Below are 12,868 nucleotides of genomic sequence, written 5' to 3'. Positions count from 1 at the left end.
CCTATTTCCCCATTCATATCACAAAATGAGTTTTTATTTGTGAGCTATTTTCCTATGACAGCAGGAAACCACTAGCTCTTCTCAAGGACCTTCTTTATTTGACTTTTAAATTCTTTGCAACACTGAACAGAACTTGAATATATACCATGAGCCCATAGAATGGTTGCTGAATAAATGTATATGTAAATGAGACAAGAAATAAGTAGATTTCATTGATGATAAAAATATTCATAACTGTTTATATTTAATTTTTCCATAAAGTCTACAATATATTACTTTCTCCAATTTAATAATATTTTGAAACATTCTTTTTGAATCAGCAGTTTCAATCCATTAAAAAACACAATATCATATGCTTATGAAAGATGCTTCTGTCTTTTATAATGTACCAATTACCCAAAAAAAAAAAAAAAAACCTTGTTTCTTTTTGCTGAAGAAACAATATGACACCTCATTACCTTTAAATATCATTATGTATGTGCAACTCTTATGGTGCCAGTTGTGGCCTCAGTCTTCTGAGGAGAGAAATGAAAGGCTAGAATGAGCTGCCAAATTGATTACAGCTGTAAGTACAATTACTAAAATGTGCGTTAGTCAAACAGTGTAGGAACAGCTTAAAATTAAGCAACGCTACCTTGAAGTCCAATGAAGAAATTCAAAACAGAAAATATTATTCATTGTGGGAGGTGGGGACAGTTGTGAACATAGACCCAAAAGCCCAGGCATGGTTGACTTCACTGTGTGTCTCACTCTAGTCCACACAACCAGCATGCTGGGTGATAATTCCTAACGGCGTTATTCACCGCAACCAGGTTCCCTGCACTGTGGTCCTCTGATTTTTACACAGTTTGTTCTATTGTCTGTCTCTTCTTTTTCAGTGTGTAGCAAGCCAACTGAAATTAGCTATTTGTGCCACCACTGATTAGGTGACTACTGTCAAGTAACCCAAACAGCAGTTTATTCAACTCTAGACATGATAATCTATATAGACATCGTAAATCTAATTTTTTTTCTTAAAAAAAAAAAGTTCATTCATTTTACATCCCAAATGTGGCCCCCTCTCTCATGTCCTCCCAGTTCCACCCTTCCTCTGTTCCACCCCCTCACTTAATCCTCAGGAAGGGGGAGCCCTCCTACCCTATCATCTGACCCCAGCCTATCAGGTCTCATGTGGACTCCTTGTATCCTCTTCCTCTATGGCCTGGCAAGGCCGCCCTGCCAGGGGGAAGTGATCAATGGGGGGGCACCAGAGTCGATGTCAGAGGCAGCCCCTACTCCCCATGTTAAGGGGCCCACAAGGAAACTGTTCTGCCTGTCAACTACACTTGAACAAGGGATCTAGGTCCTCACCACACTTCTTTCTATTACTGTATCTTAATGAAAAGTTACTGTAAAAATGCCATGCTTCTTGACTTTTTTTTTTTTATTACTTTAATTATTTATTTTGTAAAATGGTATCCATGGTGCATGTATGGAGGTCAGAAGACAACTTTCAGGAGTTGGTCCTCTCTTTCCATCATGTAGGATGGAGAAATGAAACTCACTTCATCAGGCTTAGCACCAAGGACCCTTACCCACTGAGCCATCTTGCTATCTATCACACCTTTTTTGTTTTGAGACAGGATCTCATGCAGCTGAGGGTGACTTCATACTTACTGTGTATCTGAGAATCGTCCTGAACCCCCAAACCTCCTTCTTCCTGCTCCAGAGTGCTGGGGAAAACAAGCATGCATGTGCCATCATGCAAAGCTGAGGAAAAAATTCCTAGAGATATTCCCTTCAAAATCATTACAAATAATTATTGTGTATGTGCCTTTAACAGGCACACAATTTGCCACATCAGATATTGTGTTTCTATGGGTCAGCCCTTATCTGCTCCCAAACTATTTTTATGCCAAACATGACAGTTTTCATAAATTTCCACAAAGCTCTCCAGAGGCCTTTTCAGTCCTCTTGGAGGACTCTCACCTGTCTATAAGTTTCTTCTGAGATATGAAAAGTAATCAAAACTCAATGTTTAATACTTAAGAAATAAAGGGGTAAAGCAAAGGGGGAAAAGATCTAAAATATTAAAACCCAGATGCAAACTGTATGGACCGTTTCAGGCTAGTGTGTTACAACTTTTGATGCTAGGCTGATGGTGCTGATAGTTGAGAGCATGCAGATAGCTCCAGGGGAAGCTGAATTCCTGCCCCATGAACATCAGACACCTACAAGCTGCTCGGGTCATTCAGGTTTATTGCCTTATTTGATTGTATAACATAGAGCAAAGCCTATAAAATTCACTGTGATGGGAAATTTTTTGAAAACAGGCAGTATGAAAATTTGCCTTTGAAATACTCAGACATAAAATTTTGCATAAAATTTCAGAGGACTTCAAGGAATCTCCAAAGCCATTGCAGAAATAACACATGGCTACACTGACAGCTGATTCTAAGTTCTCCATTTTGAACGTAACAGGATGCCTCCACATTGTCCTCCTGCTCTGCTTCAGATGGTAAATTTCCATAGCAAGTATAGCATAGCAATCCGTCCCTTTTGTGTGTACACATAAAATGATAAAGTGCCCATATGTGTACTTACAGGAGTCCACACAGAAACTCTCCTCCCCAAGCAGGTAAAATGGTAAATATACTGCTAAAATGGACTGAGAGGTATCCACCACATTTTATTCCTTGAGTATAAATGTTTCTTTGGAGATTCTGCATTGTCCCAGAGTGAAGCCTCTTACTTGAAAAGATTCTCCAGTATGTTGGGTTGAGTACATCCTCAGGATTCTAGATGGCCCTATTACATTTCTAACAACTTTTCTATTTGGCGTCCTGTGTTCCCACACTAACCTCCAAACAGATCATCACTACCAATCTCAAAAACCAACTGGATGCATCAACAAAACTAATGGTGGCTGCATTTGTCATGCATTTTGCATATCTAATTTCCATCTCACAGCTCTTCAACATATGTAATTCTATCATCATTTTACCATGAGAAAAATAAGACCAGATAGACTGAGTGATATTTCCAGCACCAAATAATAGTCCTTGATACTATTCCCCAAAACAAGCAGGAATTCCTTTTGGGGGAAATTAATTTCCAGTTTAAAAAAAAAATGTATCTAGTCCAAATGCCCTTAGGGTCCACAAAGTAATGAAAATGAATGGTTGAAAGATCTGAACAAGGAAAACACCAATAGACATGACAAAGTAAATAGGGGAAAGTACAGGAGGTTTCAACCCTACACACACACACACACACACACACACACACACACACACACTTAGCTAAGCAACTAAAGAGTGCTTGGAGATGAAAAAATGGTCTTCCTCAGGGAAGAGCACACCAACTAGTTATTCAATACTAGTCAGCCATAAAAACATACATGAAAGTAACATTATACAGTCTGAGCATGATATATATGAACATATATATGAACATATATATCAGGTTATATATGAGCAGAATACTTTTCATTTTTATATACAACAGTTAATGAACATAGAGGCCATGAACTTGAAAGAGAACAAAGAGGGATATATAAGAGTGTTTAAAGGGCGGAAAGGGAAAGGAGAAATTGTATAATTATAATCTCAAAAATAAAAGAAAAAGTTGTAGGTAAAAACTACATTCTTCTGTCATCATCCTTGACTGAGTCCTTTTCTCTAACCATCTTTCAGCATTAGGGTTGTAGCTATGCTCTCAGACTTGCATACCAACTTGAGAAGCCATGCTTCTGACTTTTTGGTGATTTTGCCCGTTGGGCACTCTAATCTAGCAGGATTCTTTGCATCATCTCCTTTATCTGCCCCCTATCTCACATCTCTACTTCTTAGACACAGCTAAGAAGTGTTCCTTGTTTAAACATCACTTTCTTGATGATGAGTGACTGCCCTAAGTGAAGCGTGGCTTTTTCTTATCTTTCATCAAAGAACCCAAGTGGTCTGACTAGAAAGCTGAACTGCTTGGAGAATACTGACAGATGCCTCTTCCCTTCCTTCCAGACCACCATGAGTACATAGGCATTCCATACAGATGTTTGACAATGGCTTGGGTACATGTCTGTGTCAAACATTTGCTTAGCTGAGAAATCCCACATCCACACCCAACAATGGATTTCCTCTGGAAAATAATTAGATGATGAGTAGTTTGTCTGGTGAATGTTGTGAGTATGTTATGGGTCAGTTGCTGCAGTTGCAGGATGGAGTGGCCACTGAGACTTAATACTGGCAGAACTGAAACACAACCTGGGAAAGTTATAAGAGATGAAAACAGGAAGGAAGAAAGCCATAGATGTCACACATAAGAGAAAGTACAAAGAACACAGATTTTGTAAAATAATCTAGACTTCTTCACAATGCATAATTGTTTAAAAAGGTCTTTTCAAAAATAACTTAAAACAAAATATATTTGGGGTTTCATGTATCAGGGACATAATAACACATATGATAATATTATAGAATTGAAAATTTTATATATTTTGCATTCCAATATGTGTATGTTCATGTGCATGCACACGCACACACATAAAAGGTTTTCAGAAAAGAACAAAAAATTAGTCACTGTTTCTCAGCAGGTTTATATTCTATTAAAATGAACTAAATTAGGTCATTTTTCAGTATTGTATAGAGAAGTTGAAGCTTAGAGGAAATAAATATTTTGGAAGGAGTGTTAACAGAAAATGAGTATTATCATGGAATAAAAAGATAACCATCCTTGTGTATTTGCACACACTATAATCACACAAATACACACATCAAAATAAGCAAACAAATAAATATGCTTTGTAAAATAAGTGGTCATCCCTCAATGGACACAGGATCAGGATGTCTTCTAATGAATACTGACATACACTGACAATAAATATTTTATCATAACATAGAAATAAAATCTATAAAGAGTTAAAGGAGGAGACAAAAGATGGAAAATAAAGTGCAACTTTATAAACAGGAGAAGACAAATGAGTAGAGACAAAATAAATCTCACATAAAATTCACATCATACAAAGTGCATATATGATTGGCATCTTCCTTTCAAACATATTAGTAGCTCTGAGATATTTGAGGACTGGAAGCAATCCTTTCATTTTTTTTAATCTAATCTCCTTTCTTCTCATTTTCTAAACATCAGAAACGTTCAATAAGTAATTATGAGTTGAACCAATTATATTTAAGAACAGGATAATCAAGATTTACTGAGGATCCATTTAGCTTCTTCATGGAGCTAGAAAATAGATGGGAAGAGTTTTATGCCCTTTGTGGGGCATTTGCAAGGTGGAGAGTCCATCACAGCACATGGAGTCATTCTTAAAGTCATTCTCTATTTGTGCTGATGACAAACTGGTTTACTGCTTTTCTGAGGCATGAAACTACAAACCTGAGTACATGTGGCTGTGTGAGAGGGGCAGAGCTAGCTTTACCCCACTGCGTGCCTTTGAGAAAGACTGCAATGTATCTCCCTAAGTCCCATGGAGAAAAACCCTCAGAGTTCCATGTCTCCATTCTTCCAGTGTATGCTAATGTTGGAGAAAGAAAAAAGACACCTGGAGCTATTCGGTATTCTCCCATGAGTCTCTGCAGTACCATGATCCTACGTGGGGCTTTTGGTCGTGAGATAGTTGAGGTATAGTATTTTCTGTGCCTGTTATATTCTGTCACCTCCTCCAACTGTCCTTATGTAGGCCACCTTCTGCTGAAAACCACAAAACATAGAATGTAATTACATGAGAATCCACGGTCGTGTTGGACAAGCAGTCCCTAACTGCTCACCAGATTAGTTGCTTGGAAACCTGAAGTGTGTGTTTATGATTGTATTAGAAATATCTAAGACATAAACATGTTGCACTTTCTTAATATTTGCTTTGTTTCTCAGCTTCACTGAAGTGTTAAAAATATGACAAGGTTCAGTCCTGTGGCCTCTAAACCCTCCTTCATCCTGAGACACTTTCCTGAACTAGTGTAGCTATTACTCCTTGTCAAAACAGCCTCCCTTTACAGCAATGGGAGGCCATTACAGAAAAGTACAGTTGTACAGCATGTGGAGCCCAACAGATCATGGAAACCCCATCCCTAACAAATACACCTGCACCTCATATGCTTTATCTCTGGCTCCAGAAATGTTACAGAAGAGGGTGCTGAAAGATTGTGAGAGCCAGAATATCAGGAAACTGCTATGCAAGAGTCTCCTCATGATCACATTTTTAAAAAAGGCAAAACAATGGCAAAATTAAAGAACCTATGAATGTAGAAAAGAGAAAATTTCTAGAGAAAACTAGAAAACAAGACAAAGAACTATAGGCAACTAATGCCTGCTTGGAGAAGGAGAATTACCCTCCCAGGAATGAGACCCCTTACTGATTGTCCAAAGCAGAGTAATCAGCCCTGAAACCATATACACACAAGCAACAAAAATTGACTCACATGTTGTATTTATATATTTGTGCAATCATATATGTACACACATTTGTATAAAAATATGTATGTGTAACAATAATAACTAAAAAGAGGTTAACAACTTAACATGGCAGCATATGGAAGGGCTTAGAAAGAGAATGCCTAGGACTGGCTGGAGGGAGAACAGGAAAGAGGAAAGTGATGTATTCTATTTCAAAATTATGTCGCAGTATCTGATAATTTTCTTTCATAAATAAAAACCAAAGATGGATAAAATGAATCCTTTAGTAGTGTACAATTAAGTATGTCTGCCTTAGTACATATAGTAACAGGAGCACCAGTAGAATTCATACATAACATTGAATCACCTCAACAGATTCCCTTATGCCTCTTTCTCTGTTTTTGAATTTATTTATTTACTTATTTAATCACTTTCCAACCTGTTTACAGCTCCCTCCTTCCTCTCCTTCCAGTCTCCCCCAAGAGCTACCAACCCACCTGGCACCTCAAGTCAAAGCAGAACTAAGCTTATCCCTTCCCATTGAGGCCAAACAAGACAGCCCAGATAGGGGGAAAGGTATCCAAAGGCAAATAGCCTCTACTCCCACTGTTAGAAGACCCACATGTTGACCAAGCTGCACATCTGCTACGTAAGTGTAGGGGGTGTAGGTCCAGTCCGTGCATGCTCTTTGGCTGGTGGCTCAGTCTTTGTGAGCCCTCATGGGCCCAGGTTAGTTGATTCTGTAGGTGTTCTTATGGTGTCCTTATGGCTCCCTCAGTCCTTCCTCCCACTCTTCCACAAAACTCCCTGAACTAGGACTATTGTTTGGCTGTGAGTCTCTGCATCTGCTTCCATCAGCCCCAGATCCCAGTCCACAAAATGAGAGCACCCGGTGTTCCCATCCTAATCAACTTGATCAGGAATCTTTCTCACAGATGCACACAGAGGTCTGTCTCCAAGGAGATTCTAGATCATGTAGCACTAACAGCCAGTATTCACTATCCCAGTAAGAATGACAAGATAAAGAAATAAGAAAAGAGCCTTAAATAACCCCTCTAAAGTGAAACAATATGGAGACTCTGTTGGCAGTCAAAGAAAAACAACTTGCATTCAAAGTATTCCACAAATAAAATCTATGGAATTTTTAGAATGGGTTATTAAGTGATTTCTTTTTATTATTATAATTATTACTTTGCTTTGGTTTCTATTATCTCCTTTATTTTCAACTTACCAAATTTCCTTTGCTTGAGTTTGTTTCCTGTCCTGCTATAGCCATTGGTTGCGTTTTCTGAATTTGTGCATTACACTCACAGCTGATTCAAAAATTGCGCATTTAGTTATTTCCTCATAGTGTTTAAATATTTGACTAAACATGTTACCAAACAATGCTTCAGTGTAAGCTTTATCACAGGCATCCTCCTGAGTAAGTAAAATACCTTGAAATTTTAATGACTCACCATGCTATTGCCCTGTTTTCTAATGTAAACACATTTGGTTCAATGTCTTTCTAAACTTCATCTGAATGACCACTGTCATTACTTATTTTTCAATCTGTATTTTATGTGGCTTCATATGCCTTTTATACCCCAATTTTTTTCCAGGTTGTCTTTTTTCTTGGAATTGATCTTCTATATGTCCTTTTATTAACAATTCTCTAGTCTTCACTCTAAATGTCCCACAAAGCCTATGTTCAGTTCCCAACTCGATGGTACTACTGTGTGGCAGAGACACTGAGTGGTCCTTGAAAAGGACAGTGGACTTGCCCTTCCCTCCTCTTTTTTGCTTCCCACTTTGTACTGAGTAGATTCACTCCAAGAAGGAACTCTGTTATGTCGGTCTGTCATACCCACACAGCAGGTCCAAACGCACAGGGCGGATCCACCAGGGCATGAGCCTTAGATATGCGCTCTGAGATAAACAACTATTTGTTTCTGTAATGGACAGTTTCCTCACAGAGTTTCTTTTAAGCTTATTCCTTAAGATATGTTTACTTGCTCATTATTCTTATAGAAATTAGTTTCTACCTACGATTTTGAAGATTTTAAGAAATGGTTCCATCTTCACTGTTGCCATTTGAGAATGGTTGCAGTAAATTCATCTGTGGTTTGATAGAGAAAACGTCTCTACTAACCTTAAGCTATGCCTCTTATTTTGGTAACTATTTCCTGTCTATCATAGTGCCATCTCTTGCCTTTTCCAGCGGGCTTAAGGGGATTTTTATTCTGGTAACTTTCTTGATTTGTGTGGTGGTGTGTGTGTGTGTGTGTGTGTGTGTGTGTGTGTGTGTGTGTGTGTGTTTAATTTTCAGCCATTATTTCAAGAATGTCCTTATTTTAATGTTTTATTGTTTATTTTTGAGATTTAATTACAATGTTTCTTTGTTCCCTTTTCTCCCTCCAAACACTTTCATAAACACCTCCTCACTCTTCTTCAAATTGAAGACCTATTTTACATTAATTGTTATTGTATGCATATATGCATTTTCATATGATGTTACTTGTCTGTATCTTATGTACTTTTTTTCTGTTTGTCATAAAGTCTTGTCAATCCAGCCTTTCTGTACATGTTGGTTTATCATGTATGTTTTAAGTCCCATTATCTCTTTCCCAGCTTTGTATGAACTGTTATATGATTAATTTGACATTTAAATTTAAGCTTCAAGAACTATGTATGACTGTTCTGAGATTTTGTTTTAAAACTTCCAGTGTGTGTGCACACATGTGTGTGTGCATGCATGCATGTGTGAGTGTGAGTGTATGTGTGTATGTGAGTGTGTGTGTGTGTGTGTGTGTGTGATCTTGTCCTTTTATTTTACTTTCAAAAACTAGATCTGAATCCTATGATCTCGTATAGAATTGCACAACACATAAAAAGGAGCTTTCTAGAGTATGAGTGTAACTATAGATTTTGTAATTCTTCTATTTTTGCTTATATTTACAGTGAAGCATTTGTCAGTGCATGGTGTTTTTCTGGGTTTCTTAATTCACATGTTTTTGAGAAGACAAAATGTAATTCTTAAAAACTTGTTTTCAGCCATGGGAGAGTCGCTCACAGCCTGTTACTCCCCAAAAGGGCAGCTCTGCCTCCTCCACACTCACGCTGTTGCCTACACAACACTGTAACTAGTAGTAGCAGTGGTGTGAGACCTTCCAGTCGTAGAGGGAGCTTGAAGGTTACAACAGCCTTGCCTTAGTCCCAAAATTTGTCTCAGTTGTTAAGAAGACTGCAAAATCTGATCAACTTAGCTCTACAAAACAAAGAACCACAGTGAAAAATAATCCACTACATCTCAGAGGGGTTACTGGGGTGACATCTCTACTCTGCATATGTGAAAGTTGGCCTTGGGTTTATCTTCCCATAACCAATAACGGCCAAGAGAATTAAGAAACCCAGAACAACACCATACTCTGACGGATGTTTCACTGTAAATATAAGTAAAAATAAAACACTTGATAAAATCAAAATTTAAAGATAGGTTTTGAGATAGAAACACCCTTGGAATTCTGTGAAGAAAGATGAGAGCATGGTGACTGCTTTATAGCAAGACCTGCCTATAGCCAGGCTCTTTCTATCTCAGATGCTGTGAACCCTTGTAGAGTCTGGGGTGTATGTGAAGTTGGAAACTGTCACAAAGATCCAACAGAGTACTGGGGTCACGCTATGGAAAAGACTTTGGTGTGAAGGATGTTCCGATCTAAGAAGAGATTTCTGCACAATAACAATACATTCTACAGAATGCAGCTTTTACGAGTTTGGGGATATAAAGTCAACTAGGCTTTATATGTAATGACAAAGTGTCTTATGCAGAATTTATTCACTACATTTTCCAGACTTAAAATAGCTATGAAAAAGAAAAGGGTTTTTTTTTTATTTTACCCTTTCCATCACTCCATCAACAACCACACTATTCATAATATTGATGATTTTTCTTCCCTACCTGTCTTCATTTATAGCTGTCCCATTCTAATTGAGTTTGTAAGTGTAAAAGTATGTGTTTACAATCTCTACAAGATGTGATGTTTTCCTTTGACAGTATTTAATTTAAAATTAAATTCTAATTTTATTTATTTGGAACAGATACAAGAATCCCATTACATTATTATGTCTTCAGGTATGTATGGGTTCAATTGTTCATATACTAAAATATGTGAATCCTATTAATCTTTCTATTTTATCTTTATGTAACTGTTAGTTTTATATAGACTTTAATTTTGCAGTAATAATTTATGAATTGTAACATGCGGTTCTTACATGTGTACTTTAATAAATTTTGACAAATGTACATCCATGCATTTAAAATACAAAACATGCCCTCAGTCTGCTGCTCTCAATTCTTAAAGGCAGTCAATGTTCTCATTTTTTATCTAATTGATGGGTTTTACTGATCTTATCTTTTTGTATAAATTTAGTCATCAGGATGTTTTTGAGATTCATTCATCTTGCTTTGCCTATCAATAGTTTGTTCCTTTTTCTTATTGAGTAATATTTATTTCATTGTTTGAATTTGAAAGTTTTGTGTCACACAAGTGGCATTACTCAACAAATAGCAAAGAGATATTTCCACTGAGACTACTGGCTCTGATAGACTGAAGACCAGTGATAAAGTAGTTAATAACACAAGACATATAGAAGCTCCAAGGTTGACACGAAGGTTTTGTTTTACTTGCTCTTTGATGGAGAGTTATAGAACCTCTGCAATCCCTTACTTTGCATGTCTTGCAAACTTGGAATCATAATAATCTCTGTTTCATTAATTTGACAATAGGCAATGTATATAGGCTTATGTGTTGGTCAGCTTCATGTTGCTGTAACAAATATTTGAAATAATCCATTTATGATACGGAAAAGGTTACTTACATAACAGTTTTGGAGATTTAAGTTCATGATCAGCTGTTCTCATTGTTTTAAGTACCAGGTAAGGGGGAAAATGACAACCACAGGGAGCACGTTGTAGAGTGACTCTACACACCTCACAGAAGTGAAAGAGAAGAAGTTTTGGATCCCACTATCCCAAATAATCTGAAGACCATCTGATAGGCTCCACCTCCTAAAGATTCTACCACCTCAGGGACAAAATCTTTAACACATGGACCTTTAAAAGACACCTAAGGTCTTTCTCTCTCTCTCTCTCTCTCTCTCTCTCTCTCTCTCTCTCTCTCTCTCTCTCTCTCTCTCTCTCTCTCTCTCTCTCTCTCACACACACACACACACACACACACACACACACACACACCATTCAATTCCTTGAGCATACAGCACAGTACAGCTTATGGTATGTCCAAACAGCTTTAGGACCTGCCTTTTCTGTGTACATACTTCTTTGGCTAAGCATACACTGGCTGGATTCTGCTTAAGCTTCCTACTGATGAAAGTTGGTCCTATTCCTAGGAGGACAGCTACCCCTTTCACTTATGCAATCCAGATGGTCGGTGACCACATGCCATTATCTTCTGCTGGCTGTACCTTGCATGAATATCTGAATGGAGATGCCTCTCCTCTTGTGATTGAACTGAAAGCCATAGTACAACTCAGAGAATTGGAGACAAATTCAGGCTAGAAGATAAAGGAGACTTAACAAATATCATAGCCCCAGATTCCATAGCCACCTGGCCACATAGGATTGAGACAAAGCCCTAAAGAATTGCTTTTCAAGTAGCGGTCCTTGAAGAAAATATATCCATCAAGGTAAAAGGCAGGCCTGACTCTCTAGTGCCAGACAGGAGCAAAGATAACTGTGTCTTGTGAGTGGCCTTTGTAAATACGCAAATTCATAGAACAAGTTCCATAACAAATAAACTGGAAGCCACTGCCATTGCTCAGGTTAGTAGAGAACAGGAAATTTTCAGTGAAAGGGAAATTTAAATTACAGTTCTTGCACCACTCCAGGTTAGTTAGTACATGGTATTAGAAACAAAGGCCTACCCCAAAATACTGATCTTTCAGAAATCTAGATCCTTTCTAGTCTTACCCAAGAAAGGTCAGAATTTAGATTGTAAGCCCAAGAAAATATAGCAGAAGTCATGAAGTGTTATGCTCTCTGGCTTCTGAAAATGCCAGAGATAGACTACCAAGCTCCTTTTTCATGTAGGTTACCTAAATCTAGTTTGTCTCTTTTAGCAATGAGTAGGGTAAGCCAAGTCCATGCAGCCTGACTGAACTCCAGTAGTGGCCTTTGTTGGAAGGCTTAACTGAAGAAGCTGACCAGGAAGTTATAGGGTAAGTCTTTCAAGGAGGAAAGATTTCTGCACCCATTTAAAACATGTAGTACTTGAATTTACAGAATTGTGCATGATCTCAAATAACTAAGTGTGGTCAGCTTACATAGAGATTTCTACTTTTAGCCAGTACAGAAATCACACGGGAAAGCTGTTACCCAGAAACTGTTGAACACTGTCCCAAGGTTTATGAGTGAGCAATTTCTGAATGATTCTGATAGCTGCATTTGTAGCGACCTTTCAGATAGGGCCGAGCTAGTGGTGTG

This window comes from Acomys russatus, chromosome 2 (genome assembly GCF_903995435.1).
Source record: "Acomys russatus chromosome 2, mAcoRus1.1, whole genome shotgun sequence".
NCBI classification, from domain to species: domain Eukaryota; kingdom Metazoa; phylum Chordata; class Mammalia; order Rodentia; family Muridae; genus Acomys; species Acomys russatus.
Note: the sequence above shows the minus strand (reverse complement) of the source record.